At 35.0% G+C, this 12,962-nt stretch overlaps 1 pseudogene; it reads right to left on the bottom strand.

Annotated features, from left to right (window-relative positions):
- Positions 1-836: 836 nt before the first annotated feature.
- LOC149535096 (uncharacterized) overlaps positions 837-12,962 on the bottom strand; it is a 19,304-nt pseudogene continuing 7,178 nt past the window's right edge.

Below are 12,962 nucleotides of genomic sequence, written 5' to 3'. Positions count from 1 at the left end.
AGTAATCAGAAAAGTGTTGCCCAAATATTCTAATTCATAACAAAACCTTTCCTTGTTTTAAACACACAGATACAATACTCTGATCATATTGTAGACTATAGCCAAACCTATTACAAAAACTAAACATTAATATCAATACATGAATGAAATTATAGAAATTAAATGTGCTCTCTCCTCCACTCTAGCTCTCTGACTATATGTAGAAAAGGGAAGCACCTGGACAGTAAAGAATTGACACCAAGTGTGATTGTCTCTACAATCTCCCTTCATACCAACAATTTGCCAACCCTTTCACATTTGTTCCTTCCAGTATTTATAGAATTTTACAATACATAAGGTTCGTAGGAACTCATGACCTTTTCCCTTCCTGAACACAAAAAGACAGAATAAGAAACTTTGAACATGCAAAGAAGATGAAACAATTCAACTCTGTCCTTTCACATATTGTGGCTTCCATAAGAAGAACCGAATAGTCCTCTACCAAATTAACATGATCTTGAAGGTGCTACAATCAGGATGCGACCAGTCGTTTGCATATATAATGGATCCTAACCTTATTAGTGGTACACATTCTATGTTCTATCCATCCCAATCTGTGACTTATCCACTAAATATCCTCATACTCTTCAAATGCTTCTAAGTTTGATAATAGTAAACAACACCACCATCAGGAAAAGACATTGGCAGTATCCAAAAAGTGAACATCGTGCTATTCATTTCCTTAGCCCTTGTCCAAATAAGAAAATGTTGTCTGAATTCAGCCCTTATCCCATAAAATGAAAATAAATCTTCAATGTGACCTGCAAAAGATTTTTAGATTTTTACATAAAAATGGTATCATCTCAACAAATTTCCACATTTCACAGCCATTATTTAATTATGGCACTCGCTTTTCCAATTGTCTAAAAAGTCTAACAACTTTCTGTTGTAGTGATGACACCCTGCTAGTGCAAAGAGTTGTCAAAGACATCTTAACCATTTTCCCATACATATATTTAATGCTCGAATGCTTGAGAATCACTTCAAATAGATCAATACATTTCTCAAAGCAGGCATGAGAATTGGACTGGATCAATGGAAACAAATTATCAATAACTTTGCACTTATCCAAGATTTGTATACCATGCTCTGGCATGCTTTCCTCTACTATTAATAAATCCAATGCCTTCAACCCAGCAAAAGAAACTTTTGGATTTTGATCCTTCAGCATCTCTACAATATTCGGAACCACTCCAGCCTCAACAATGCAATCCTTTGAGCTGCATTTTCCTTTTTGTAGCTTGCAAGTAACATAAGTTTTCCTGGATAAATTGAAACTCCACCTATGATTTTCTCTATTTAGTCTTGCAATGTTTTTAGATATGTTTTCCAGAAACTTGCATGATAAGATTTTGGCTTCTGCAATTCCAAACCTTAGCACTTGTTTTAGACATAAAATAGGGCACGACTGAATCAACAACTGTTGTGTTTGGATGTCAAATGAATCAGTTAACCTTACTAAAAATCCCAAGGCATTAGCTTGGCCTTCCTTGTTTTCCCCACACACGATGTTAACTAATGCTGGGAGGACATTCTCAGTGGCCATGAGCTTATTCAAGTTATTTTCAGATAGCCGAATGTATGACAAAATTCCTATTGCAGCTACTTGGACGCTTCATTCAAATATGTTATTTTTTTTATTCCGTGCAGCAACACTTTCAAACAGTCATCATCTTGCTCTACAATAGACATGGTACTTGGATTTTTTTTGCACATTGAAAAAGCCAGTTGTATAGCTCGATATTGCAAGGGAGGCTTGGCCATTTTGATAAAAGCCCGAATGGTTTGAAGGTTATTATCATTGTCCTGAATCAATCCTGCAACATGACTATCATTTGAAGCTTTCGTCAACAATAACAACACCTTCATTGAATTCTCTACAATTGGTAATTCACAGAAAGTTAGAATTCCCATGATGGCTTCAACAAGCTTGCATGCTTCCATTGGTGTCTTGTCATCATAGAGAAGAAAAGATCTTCCATGCTCCATAGTTAAATCTGCTAGAATAGCTATAGCTTTGACTTTCATATTCAAATTAGGCTTCTCTAAGAAGAGAAGTAGCAAAGAAACCCCTCCAACTTCAAAGCATCAATTACATTTTGTTGAATCAAGGCCTCTCTTCTATTGTCATCAAGTTGCAATTGTGCAAGCATTTTGACCATTGCCAATTTGGATTCCTCTGTACCTAGAGATCTTCCAAATTTGCAGAGCCTTTAGTAACCAAATGTCTTTTTGGATTGCACATACTGCTCCATGAATCTTTGAAATAAGAAAGATTTGTATATCCTTTATCTGAGAAGATCATCAATAAAACATGATATCCTTGCCGGGCTAGGAGCTATCACCTACCCGACATGACAACACTTAAACCAACCCACCCAACAAATAAATGAGAGGTCAAGAGAAAGGAAAACCCGACAAGGATGGCCTACCTATGAAAGATTTAGACCTAGACACCAGACTAACTTGACATTGAAAAATGATGGGTGACCAAAAGTCAGGCAACAATAGCATATTGCTCAGACACCTTTCACAAGCTTATACTCTCAAATTGACATGTATAGACCAGCTGAACTTCATCATAAAATTGTTAATTATTTTGTTATTATTTGCCCCAGTGTTGGCCTATCACTTCTCATTGTGGGAATTTTTTGAGGGTATCTAGCATGCGATTTTCTCCATCTTTGTAAATAAGTGACAAAAGGTTCTCCTTATTTTTGTCTGGTGTTGCACAAGTCCAACATAGTAATGTGATGTTGTATGTTGTAAGAGTAATGTTGTATGAACCTTTGCACAAGCTCATCAAAATATTTAAGAGGAGGCATAATCTTTGTGAACCACTCTGTGGCTTGCCCATTCAGACTTCTTGGAAAAAGTCTCATGAGATATGTGCGTTCATGAATGAAATCTATACCAAGAGCACATAATTACCTAACGTGATCATGTGAATCCCCATCTCCATTGTATTTATCATATTTAGGGATCTCAACATCTTGTGGGAAGGGCATCATGTAGACTCCTGTAAAAAAGAAGTGCACATATAGACTCAACAAGTGAATACTAAGGCTTTTCCTTTTCCCTTTTCATGCATGTGAATTCATTTTGTAAGTCTTGGAATTGTTTCCTCAAGCTCTTGATTTTAGTAGGTTCTCTCTTTTGAATGATCCTTTGAACATCAAAGTCATGGGATAGAGCTTCCATCCTCTAGACGTTAAGTATGCAAAATATTGGTCACCATTTTGTTTTGAAGCCTTGACCATAAGTGTTTGAAGGTATTCATCGTGTTGCAATTTTATGAGGTCATTTCTAGTAACCTCATCATCTACCTCACTCCCATGTTGTAAAGGTTTTCCATGGTGGGAATGTCTAGGTGGAAAAATATAGCCCTCATGACGAGACCTTGTAGTCCTAGGAGGGGTGTTGCCATTGTTCCCAAGGTTTGCAAAGGATTACTATAAGTGGAATAATAAATTTGGTCTCCAAATGTATTTGTATGATGATTTTCAAAGCCATAAGCATTGTTTTCCTCAAATATATTAGCATTCATCCTAACAACCACTTGTCTTGCTTGTTCATCTTGGTAGGCTTTCTTCTCTCTTTCTACTTGTTATCGTCTAAATGTAAAGAAGCTATCTAAGCATGAGTTTCTCTCTTCTTGATTCATGGTGAAAGACACATGGTTCTCAACCCTAGGGGTATCAAGTGGAGGATCAAAGGAACTACCAAAATGGCTAAGAGGATCGTACCAAGCACCAAGCAACAAATTTGTCTTCCTCTACTTTGTTAAAGATAGGTTGAACCTCAAAATGTTGCTTATGTGGATGCCTAGTTAGAGAGGGTAGTTGTTGAAAGCTAAAAGATGGATAACTTCCTTGACCAAGTTGGAACCTAGTTATAACACAAAGCACTTGGAATTCAAACTTGGAAACTAAAGATGTTTACTTATCAAAGAGAGATAATAATGAGAGTGACTTGTCAAAAGTGTCCAAGTGGCTTACAACACTAGTGACTCAAGTCAAGAGCTAGACAAGAAGCCAAGAAGCCAAGAAGCCAAGTAGATAGAGTGAGTGGAAATGACAAGTGAACAATCCTTCAAGTCAAGTATGTATTAAAGGAGCCAAGGTGATCATTTTCGGCCTAAAATAGAGCCAAACATGCATCTTTTAGACTAGAGAGACAAGATGATCAAGTATAGACTTCCCTAAATCAACCAAGTACAAAGACAAAGGAATACAATATAGGAAGCAAAACTATAGTAGGAGAACCAAGAATTTCATATGAAAGTTTGGAATAAGAAATACGATAGTTTTGAACAATATGACACTTTCTGAATAATAGTATGACAGAGTCCAATATAGCAGTATGATATAATTTGTATGAAAAAATGATACTTTGCAAAATCTAGAAGTATCATATGGTATTTCTTTGTTAGGGAGTACACCTGTTGACCAACAAAGATAATTTTAGTGACTTTTGTGCCTAAAAGACCTATGTTTGACCAAAATTTTCAACCAATTTGTGTAGTATGATTGTGATAACAAAGTTTTTTTTTTCAGTTTTTTTATAGCAAGATAGCAATTTTGAAAGTAATTTTGATGCAAACACACATTTTAAAGCAATTGAACAAGGGACAAAGAAATTTTTCCAAGATAAACACTTGGGAAGTTTTGAAAGCAAAAAAGCCCTATGAATACTACCATTTTTGTATGTTGAAATGATTTTCACGGGTCTAGCACATTTGAAGAGACATTGAAGCAATATATACCTAAAGGACATGAATCGTTACTTAATAGCAAGATAGCAATTTTGAAAGCAATTTGTGATGCAAACACACATTCTGAAGCAATTGAACAAGGGACAAAGAAATTTTTCCAAAACAAACACTTGGGAAGTTTTGAAAGCCAAAAAGCCCTATGAATACTACCATTTTTGTATGTTCAAATGGTTTTCATGGTTCTAGCACATTTGAAGAGACATTGAAGCAATATATACCTAAAGGACATGAATTGTTACTTAATAACAAGATAGCAATTTTGAAAGCAATTTGTGATGCAAACACACATTCTGAAGCAATTGAACAAGGGACAAAGAAAATTTTCCAAGAAAAACACTTGGAAAGTTTTGAAAGCAAAAAATCCCTATGAATACTACCATTTTTGTTTGTTCAAATGATTTTCACTGGTCTACCACATTTGAAGAGACATTGAAGCAATATATACCTAAAGGACATGAATCGTTACTTAATATCTTGGCCTACAACTTGATGCTCCTTTGCCTCACACAATGTGGTTGCCCACAATAGATATTGGCTTTGCCATAGATGGGTTACCCACATCTAGAGGAATACGTATGGTGAGTCAAATCTTGGGATGATCTTGGAAGTCCACTAGGATCAATCCTTGCACCAAGATATTGAGCGACAAAATAGGATGACCTCTAAATCCAAAGGTGCCTAGTAATGGTTTCGTTCATAACACCCTTCTTGCACCCAATACAAGATGAAGGCCTCATGACCACAAGAGTATCTTAAGCATACCCACCTAGTGATTTCCTCATAGTTTCAATCCCATAAGTAATTTCAGTAAGTGAAGTCAAGTGTTATGCTCCCCAAGGATTTCGTCTTTGTCAAGAAGTTTTAATTATAGTGGGTTGGATTAGCTTAGTTTTGGTTGTTCCTACTTTGGGTGATTCCTTTTAGTATCTTTCCACCAATAGCAAGCCCTCTAAAGGTAAAATCTCACTAGTGAGATTGAACAAAATGGATCCACACCAAGGGGATCAAGATTTTTGATTTACCAAGAAAGTGAAGAGCATACTCTTCTATTCCCCAATGCTTCCCCCAAACACGCCGAGCAAGTTAATTAAGACCATTAAAGAGTAGAATATACCACCCACTTTCTTGAACCAAGGATGAGTCAAGATTTCTGATTTGCCTCAAGGGTAAAGAGCACACACTCCTATCAACAATGGAACCTTACTAAAGGTTGTATGTGCCTATGAAAATGAAATAACTAGTATATGGCACACACTTAAAATGAAATGAAGACACACATTTTTTTTTGTTTTACTTGGGCACACTTGCGATAATGTTAGTAGCCCATTTATTTTTGCAATTTTTCTTAGCAAGACAAGTAAGCAAGATAGGCACCTAGAAAACAACAAGGATTAGGGCATCAATAAAATCAACGAAACCCAAAACAACCCTACAAAACTATTGTTAGGACTTGTTAAAAAGCCAATAAATAAAATATGAAAGCTAAAAAGCACAACTTGAATTCTGAAAGCTAAATTGAGCAAGTAAAATAGGTCAAATGGTATTACTGACTAACCTAGTATTGTACGATACTTCCTAGTATGTTAGGGTGATACTTCTTCCCAAAATGATACTCTGTACTAAAATAGAATGCTAATTACCAGACAAAAATACAACATAATATAGAGTACCAGTATGACAGTGAAACTAGCCTTGCATTGTATCCTAGTTCAAAAATTATCATATGATCATAAAGAAAGTATTGTATGATAATTCAGGCAACAAAAATAGAGTCCAAACTTGTAAGCACAAAAAGTGACAAAAAGAAGCAAAATGAAGCTAAATAATGAAGTCTTGCCCCATAGTGGGCGACAAAAATGTATACCAAAAATAGGGTACACTTCTATAAACCATTACACTTGAGAGAACCCAAGGAAGAGGGAGTCTCAAGAAGGAGCTTGTATATTTCTATCCATTACATGCAATCTAGCTATGTGATGGTGGATCTCAAATGAACCTAGCTAGAGCAACCCTTGCAAGGTGCACCATAGAATGAAAGATTCAAAGAGTAGAGGTGTGAATTCCAATATCTAAGAATCAAGAGAGTGGAATGCAAATGCAAACTTTTCTAAATGGAATGCAAGAGTAATCTAATAAGCATGAAGAGTTATAAAGACCCTACTTAAGATATGTGATATAAACTATAGCATAAAGGAATTTGAGCTATGAAGTATGCTATGATGCAAGCAAAATGAAGATTGAGCTAAGAATGCAAGAATGTTGCAAGTGCTCTGAATGATCCAAAATTTCACTAAGAAAACCTAAAAAATAACAATAGCATGAAAGTCTAATATGAAAGAATGAGAAGAGAGCCTTCTTTTAAAGACAAACAAATGGGTAGGGATTAGGAGGCAAACTCAAGGGTGGCGAATGAGCCTTGAGTGATCCATGTGCTCAAAGAATCTCACCTAAGTAAGATCAATTGTGATTTTTAAGAGGCAAAAGATGTGTGAAGGAGAATAAAGATTCCACCCACCTTGGAAAGTTTGCACCTCATGTGAGAATTAAATGCCTTTCTTTTATTTTTAAAATAGGAAAAAGCTTTTATGTGTGCATACTAAGGATGAGTGGGACTTTGAGGAAATTATTTAATTAAAGGGCAACGAGTTCTTTCAATTACATAAAAGGCTTTAGATAAAGTGGTCAAACCATAGGTTATAACCAAATAAATAGCCTAGTAATGATTTGATCAAGAATAAGCAATGGATATATCAAGCAACAATGCTAGAAAGGGCGGTTGGGGGCTGAAACTTTCAATTTCTAGATGGTAGTCTATCCTTAACCTCATTTGACACTCTCCTAGTGAGCCTAAAAAGTCTTGCTTTAGATGGTTGTTGTTTTTAAGAAAACTTGTTGTTAGTAATACTTTACCTCATGAGTTGGGTTGTTCTATTGTTTGTGGTGTTTGCTTTGTCCCTGAATCTTTTGAACACTTATTTTTTTATTGTGCTTTTGACCAAGGTGTGTGGTCTATCTTCTTTGGGTCACCCATTGTGTGGAATAACAATCCTAGTTTGTCACGGAGTGAAACCTTAATTGGGTTTGTTGACTCCTTCAATCTCAAGTCTACCACTTTTTGGTTTGTTCTTACTTGTGAGATTTTGTGGTTTCTTTGGAAGGAGAGAAATGGAGAGATTTTTCAAAAGAGAAGGAGGCAACTTATTGAGTTTGGATGTAAACTCATTCATTTTTATATTATGTCACAGGTTGTTGCAACCTTAGAGATTACCAGGGACAAGTTCATTATGCTGATGAGGGAGGAGCAAGTCACGATCCACAAAAAAGACATTATATCATGCCAGTACTTCTCCATTCACAAGGATATGCTCAACCAAAGAGAAATGGACAACCTAAAATAGTTCATTGAGAAGCTTAGTATTGAAGATAGATCCAGTGTTGACTACATGGTGCATCATGATCAAGCATTACCAAGACATGGAGACAGATAAGACATTGTTGGACACTTCTTTCAGGCCTTTTTGGTGTTATGAACACTTTTTTGTATTAACAAGTCTTTACCTAAATGTTGATTACTCCAAATGTATGTGTTTAATGATTGCTAGTTTTTGCATATGTGTAGGTGTTTATAGTAGTTTTTTTTTTTAGGCTAGCTAATATTATGAACTCTTCTTAGGCACTTGTTCCTCTAAGACTTGTATTATTGTAACCCATAAGTTTTTACTGTTGTTATCCAATTTTTTGCTCTATGTTAATACAAAAAAAATGCTAAAAAGGGGCCTCATAGTCTAGATGGCTTTTTTTTGGGTGATAACACCTTTTAATCAAGAAAAATCAAGAATTCAATCTTGATGGCATATGGTTAAGTTTAGGCACACTAATAGGCTTTTGACAACTTATCCTTCTTAAATGGGAAAGAGGTATCATGGATTCTACCTTATATAAAGTGGATGACAATCAATTTTGACAGATCTTCAAAGGGCAGTCTAGGGCTATTTTGTGCTAAATTAGTAGTTTGTGATTGGACATATAACATTTTTATGATATGAAAAAAAAGTTGGAACGATGGGATAAACAAGGAGGTTAAGGTTTAGGAAACTTTCATAACAACTAAAATGGAAAAATCCCTAAAATGTAACCAAACTACATATAGAAGGAAATTTTTTAAGTACAATCAATGCCATAATAAAAGGGGTGCCTAAAGTTTTGTACCTAAACAAACATATTCAAAGGAGTAAAGATTTGTTGGGATCCTTTAAGGAATTCAACAATACCCATGTGAAGAGAGAACATAGTGAGGTAGATGATGTTATTACATAAGAGTCTCATTGAAGGTACAAGACAAAAAAGGGGTGTTAGAGGAATTTTGTATTATTGATGGGAATAATTTTGATTCATGGGTTGAAGTAGTAGTAATTTCAAGTGTAGTGTGATGTTTTTGGGGGAGGTGCAACTAGGCCAAGTTGGTGCTCATAAATGCTTAACCCATACTTCAAATTCAAATTTATATGTTTTTTCTCTACAGTAGAGATGTCAAGGTGATGTCAACTTTTAATCATGATCAGGAAACCTTGCATTGAATCATTTATTAAGGATAACAAGTATGAGTTGCATCATGAGATGATACATCTCTCATTAATGTTGTACCAGCCAAGGTTGACATGGAAAAATATTGGAGTGCATTGGTAATTGGTGAGAAAGAGTCTAGAGGAAGGAATGTTGACCAATGGGTTGTAAAGGACAATACATTTATTTCCTTTTTGTATTATTATTAAATGTGTTTGTATGAAAGATGGAAGAGGAGAATTGATTAAACAAGAATTCAAGGCTTGCCAAGAAGGCTCAACTAGATATAAAGGGTGACCTCTTCATTCCTGAAAATATAAAGGGTTTTGGTTACAAAGTCAAGGTCAACAAGTAGGTTAGAAAGCCATAGTGGTGGTTAGTAGTTATTATGTTGACCCTTATTATCAGTTGTAGTTTATGTTTTTACCCAAATTTGATAATGAAGCAGCTTGGTAAAGCTTGGTAGTTTTAGTTTGTAATAGATGTAAAAGGTAGTCTCAGTCCATTTTCCATTTTTTATGAAGGAAAGTGCATGGTTAATCATGTTAGCACTAGTATTTAGTAGTCATAGAAGGTAGTCTTGATAAATAATGGTAGTTTTCACGACAAACTTATTTTAGTTTGAAAGAATGTCTCAACTCAAACTACTATTATAGAACTATTTTGTTAAACTGTTATTGTTGAGCTATTTTATCATTTTTTTTTGTTCGGTAATAGGCTCATGCCTTGTATTTTATAAATTTAAAAATATTTACATTTATCTCCGTTGAAAGTGCATGCACCAAGAGAAAAAGAACATTGAAGAAAACTCCTTGTATAACTTGGTACAATATGTCCTGAATATAAGTTCAGATATACATATACTCCAACCTATTAGGGGATTTGAAGAAGGCATGCCTTCTTATTACATTATATTAGATTCCAATACATTACGAGATCTCAAAATGACTATTATAGTTGTACACTAGAAATGTGTCACACTCTAAACCATTCTATCCAAATGATTCCATGAGTTCGAAATGCTTGGATGCCGGCTTAGAGCTCCCTATCCACGGAGTGCAAGAGAGTGTATTTCAAGTTCAAGGGCTCTCAGATGAGCCTTAGAGATACTTTTCTTGCTAGTAAACCATGCAATGGGAGATTCCAAAGATAAGATGCAAGAATGCAAATGTCCCAAGGAGTTCCTCAAGGATGCAATGCAAATGAAAATTAAGTTAGAATGAGATGCAAAATGGAGCTATGTTAAAACATGTATGAGAGTGTTACAATCCAAATATTAAGCTATGTGAGATAGATTATTGCAAAATAGAAGCTAAACTAACATGCAACATGAATCTAAGCTAAAATGCTATGGTATGAGAGAATGTAGACAAGAAATAGAAGTTCTCCACAAAGCTCCAAAGAAACCTGTTAGAAAACCTGCAGCATAACAATATTCAAAATGAGGATGGATTAAGGGGGAAAGCTCTCTCCCTTTTAAAGATGTATGGACGGTGGAGATCAAGATGAAGATGGTGAATGATCAACGATGGAATTCGAAAATAGGAGTGATCCATGTACACACACAAATCAACCAATAGAATATAAGTTGACTTGTCATATAAGACAAAAGAAACAAAGCCTTTTCTTTTAATTGCAAAATAGAAAAAGGACTTTATGTGTGCACTTTAAGTGGGTTAGAAGAATGGGGTCTTTTATTTAATTAAAAGGGGACATGTTCTTTTAATCAAATAATGAACTTAGGATAGCATAGTCAAATTATAGGTTATAATCAAATAAATTGATTATTAGCAATTTGGCTTAGGTAAGTGATTAAATTAATTTAGCCAAAATGTTGAAAAGGGGGCTAATAGTCTAGATGACCATTTTTAGGTGATTACATTTGCCCCTCTTTGACTAATGTGTGATCGATCTGGGAACACATTATGTCAAAGAAAATAGAAAGCCAAGTAGGTGGTGATAGATATAGATATTTGATTTTGAAGAACGAAATGTAGAAAAAGATAGCAAGTCCTAAATGTACAGCCTGATAGTGGTAGTACTGAACACTAGGAAAAGATGATGTCAGAATTTAAGAAGAATGCTAACACTTAGCAAAGTAGATAGATCGAGAACAAGCGATAAGGTCAAACAAATGCTCTTAAGAAATAGATAGTTGTAACAATCAGCAATAGAGTATTTTTGCCCCCTCGGGATCGAAATCGAAATGAGGTAAGGGGACATAGAAACAAGCTAGATATGAGAAAATCGAGAATTTAGCAATGTCTAAGATGACAGATAGATGATTAGAGCCCAAGAATGACTATAAAAAAATTGATAAAATGCCCCAGTTTGACTAGAGTTGACCTTGAAGGATATAGCATAAAAATTAGGTCGAAACAAGTAGAAAGGTGATTTTAGACATGAAACAGTGAATTGAAGTAGATATGAAGTATCGAAATGATGAAGACATGAAGAAATGAAGATGCCCCAGTGATGATTCAAAGATTAGACCTCAAAGGGTCAGCTAATACTTAGAAGAAAGTAGAATTTTAAAAGACAATTTTGACCATCAAGATGAACTCAAATTTGGATTTCGATACCGAAAATGAATCTAGGATGTTGAAATTATTTAATAGGTCAAAACTTTATATAATGTGATGATAAGATAAAAAAGAGATGAAGCGAAAGATTAAGAAGGTGAAAAGACATGAACAAGAAGAAAGTAAAGAAATATATGAAAAGAGTTAGCTGATATGTCTGTGAAAAGATGAAGAGAGAGCTCTTCCCATATGCAAGAATGCAAGACTAAGCTAGAAAATGAACCTAAAATGCAAGTTAATATGAAAAGTGGTTTACCAGCAAGAAGTGCATAACATTTAGACTCTTAATTTCAGATTGAGCATTTATTAGGGACATCATGAGATCATACAACCATCACTAGTATAACTATGAGGATATGAATATGATCAATATTAGATAGGTATGTGGAAATCCAATCTAAGCATCAGAGACATGTAAGTCAAGATAACTATGCAATTAGATTCCCTAAGTTTAATTTAGCAAGATCATACTTGTACCAAGGCATAAGTGCCAAGATAACCCCTCAATGCAGTCTTGCAAAACAGTCAAGGATGATACATTTATATGTCAAAGTGTTGAATAGGACAAGCACAAATGTTTACAACACTATAGACAAACAAAGTATGCCCACAAGCAGAAATCAAGAAAACATGCCCCGTGCCCCCATTCTTCTAGTCAATGACATCCTTGAAAGACTATTAGGGATGGAACATATAGTAAAGAAATCATCATAGACATCACACAAAGTAGATAAAGATCAGCATAGCTCAGTCGTTTAAGTATTAAAGTGCATGTGTGTAAGTCACTTGGCCATTTCTTCAAGACTTGATCCTAATAGTGAAAAAAATATCGCAACATCGAAGACTGTAGGTAAACTATCTGAAAAGTGTTGAAAAACACTTGATGTCAAAGTGGGGGAAGTGTTGAGAAACACTATTTTGTGAGTTGTCCAAGAAACCCTAATGCACAAGAATACCTCAATAGGCTAAAAGCAGTTGTGCCCCCAAGACGAGGACAAGAAACA

This window comes from Cupressus sempervirens, chromosome 10 (assembly GCF_028749045.1).
Source record: "Cupressus sempervirens isolate cs-2001-9-10 chromosome 10, ASM2874904v1, whole genome shotgun sequence".
Lineage (NCBI taxonomy): Eukaryota > Viridiplantae > Streptophyta > Pinopsida > Cupressales > Cupressaceae > Cupressus > Cupressus sempervirens.
Note: the sequence above shows the minus strand (reverse complement) of the source record. Positions and strands in the feature narration are given on the sequence as shown.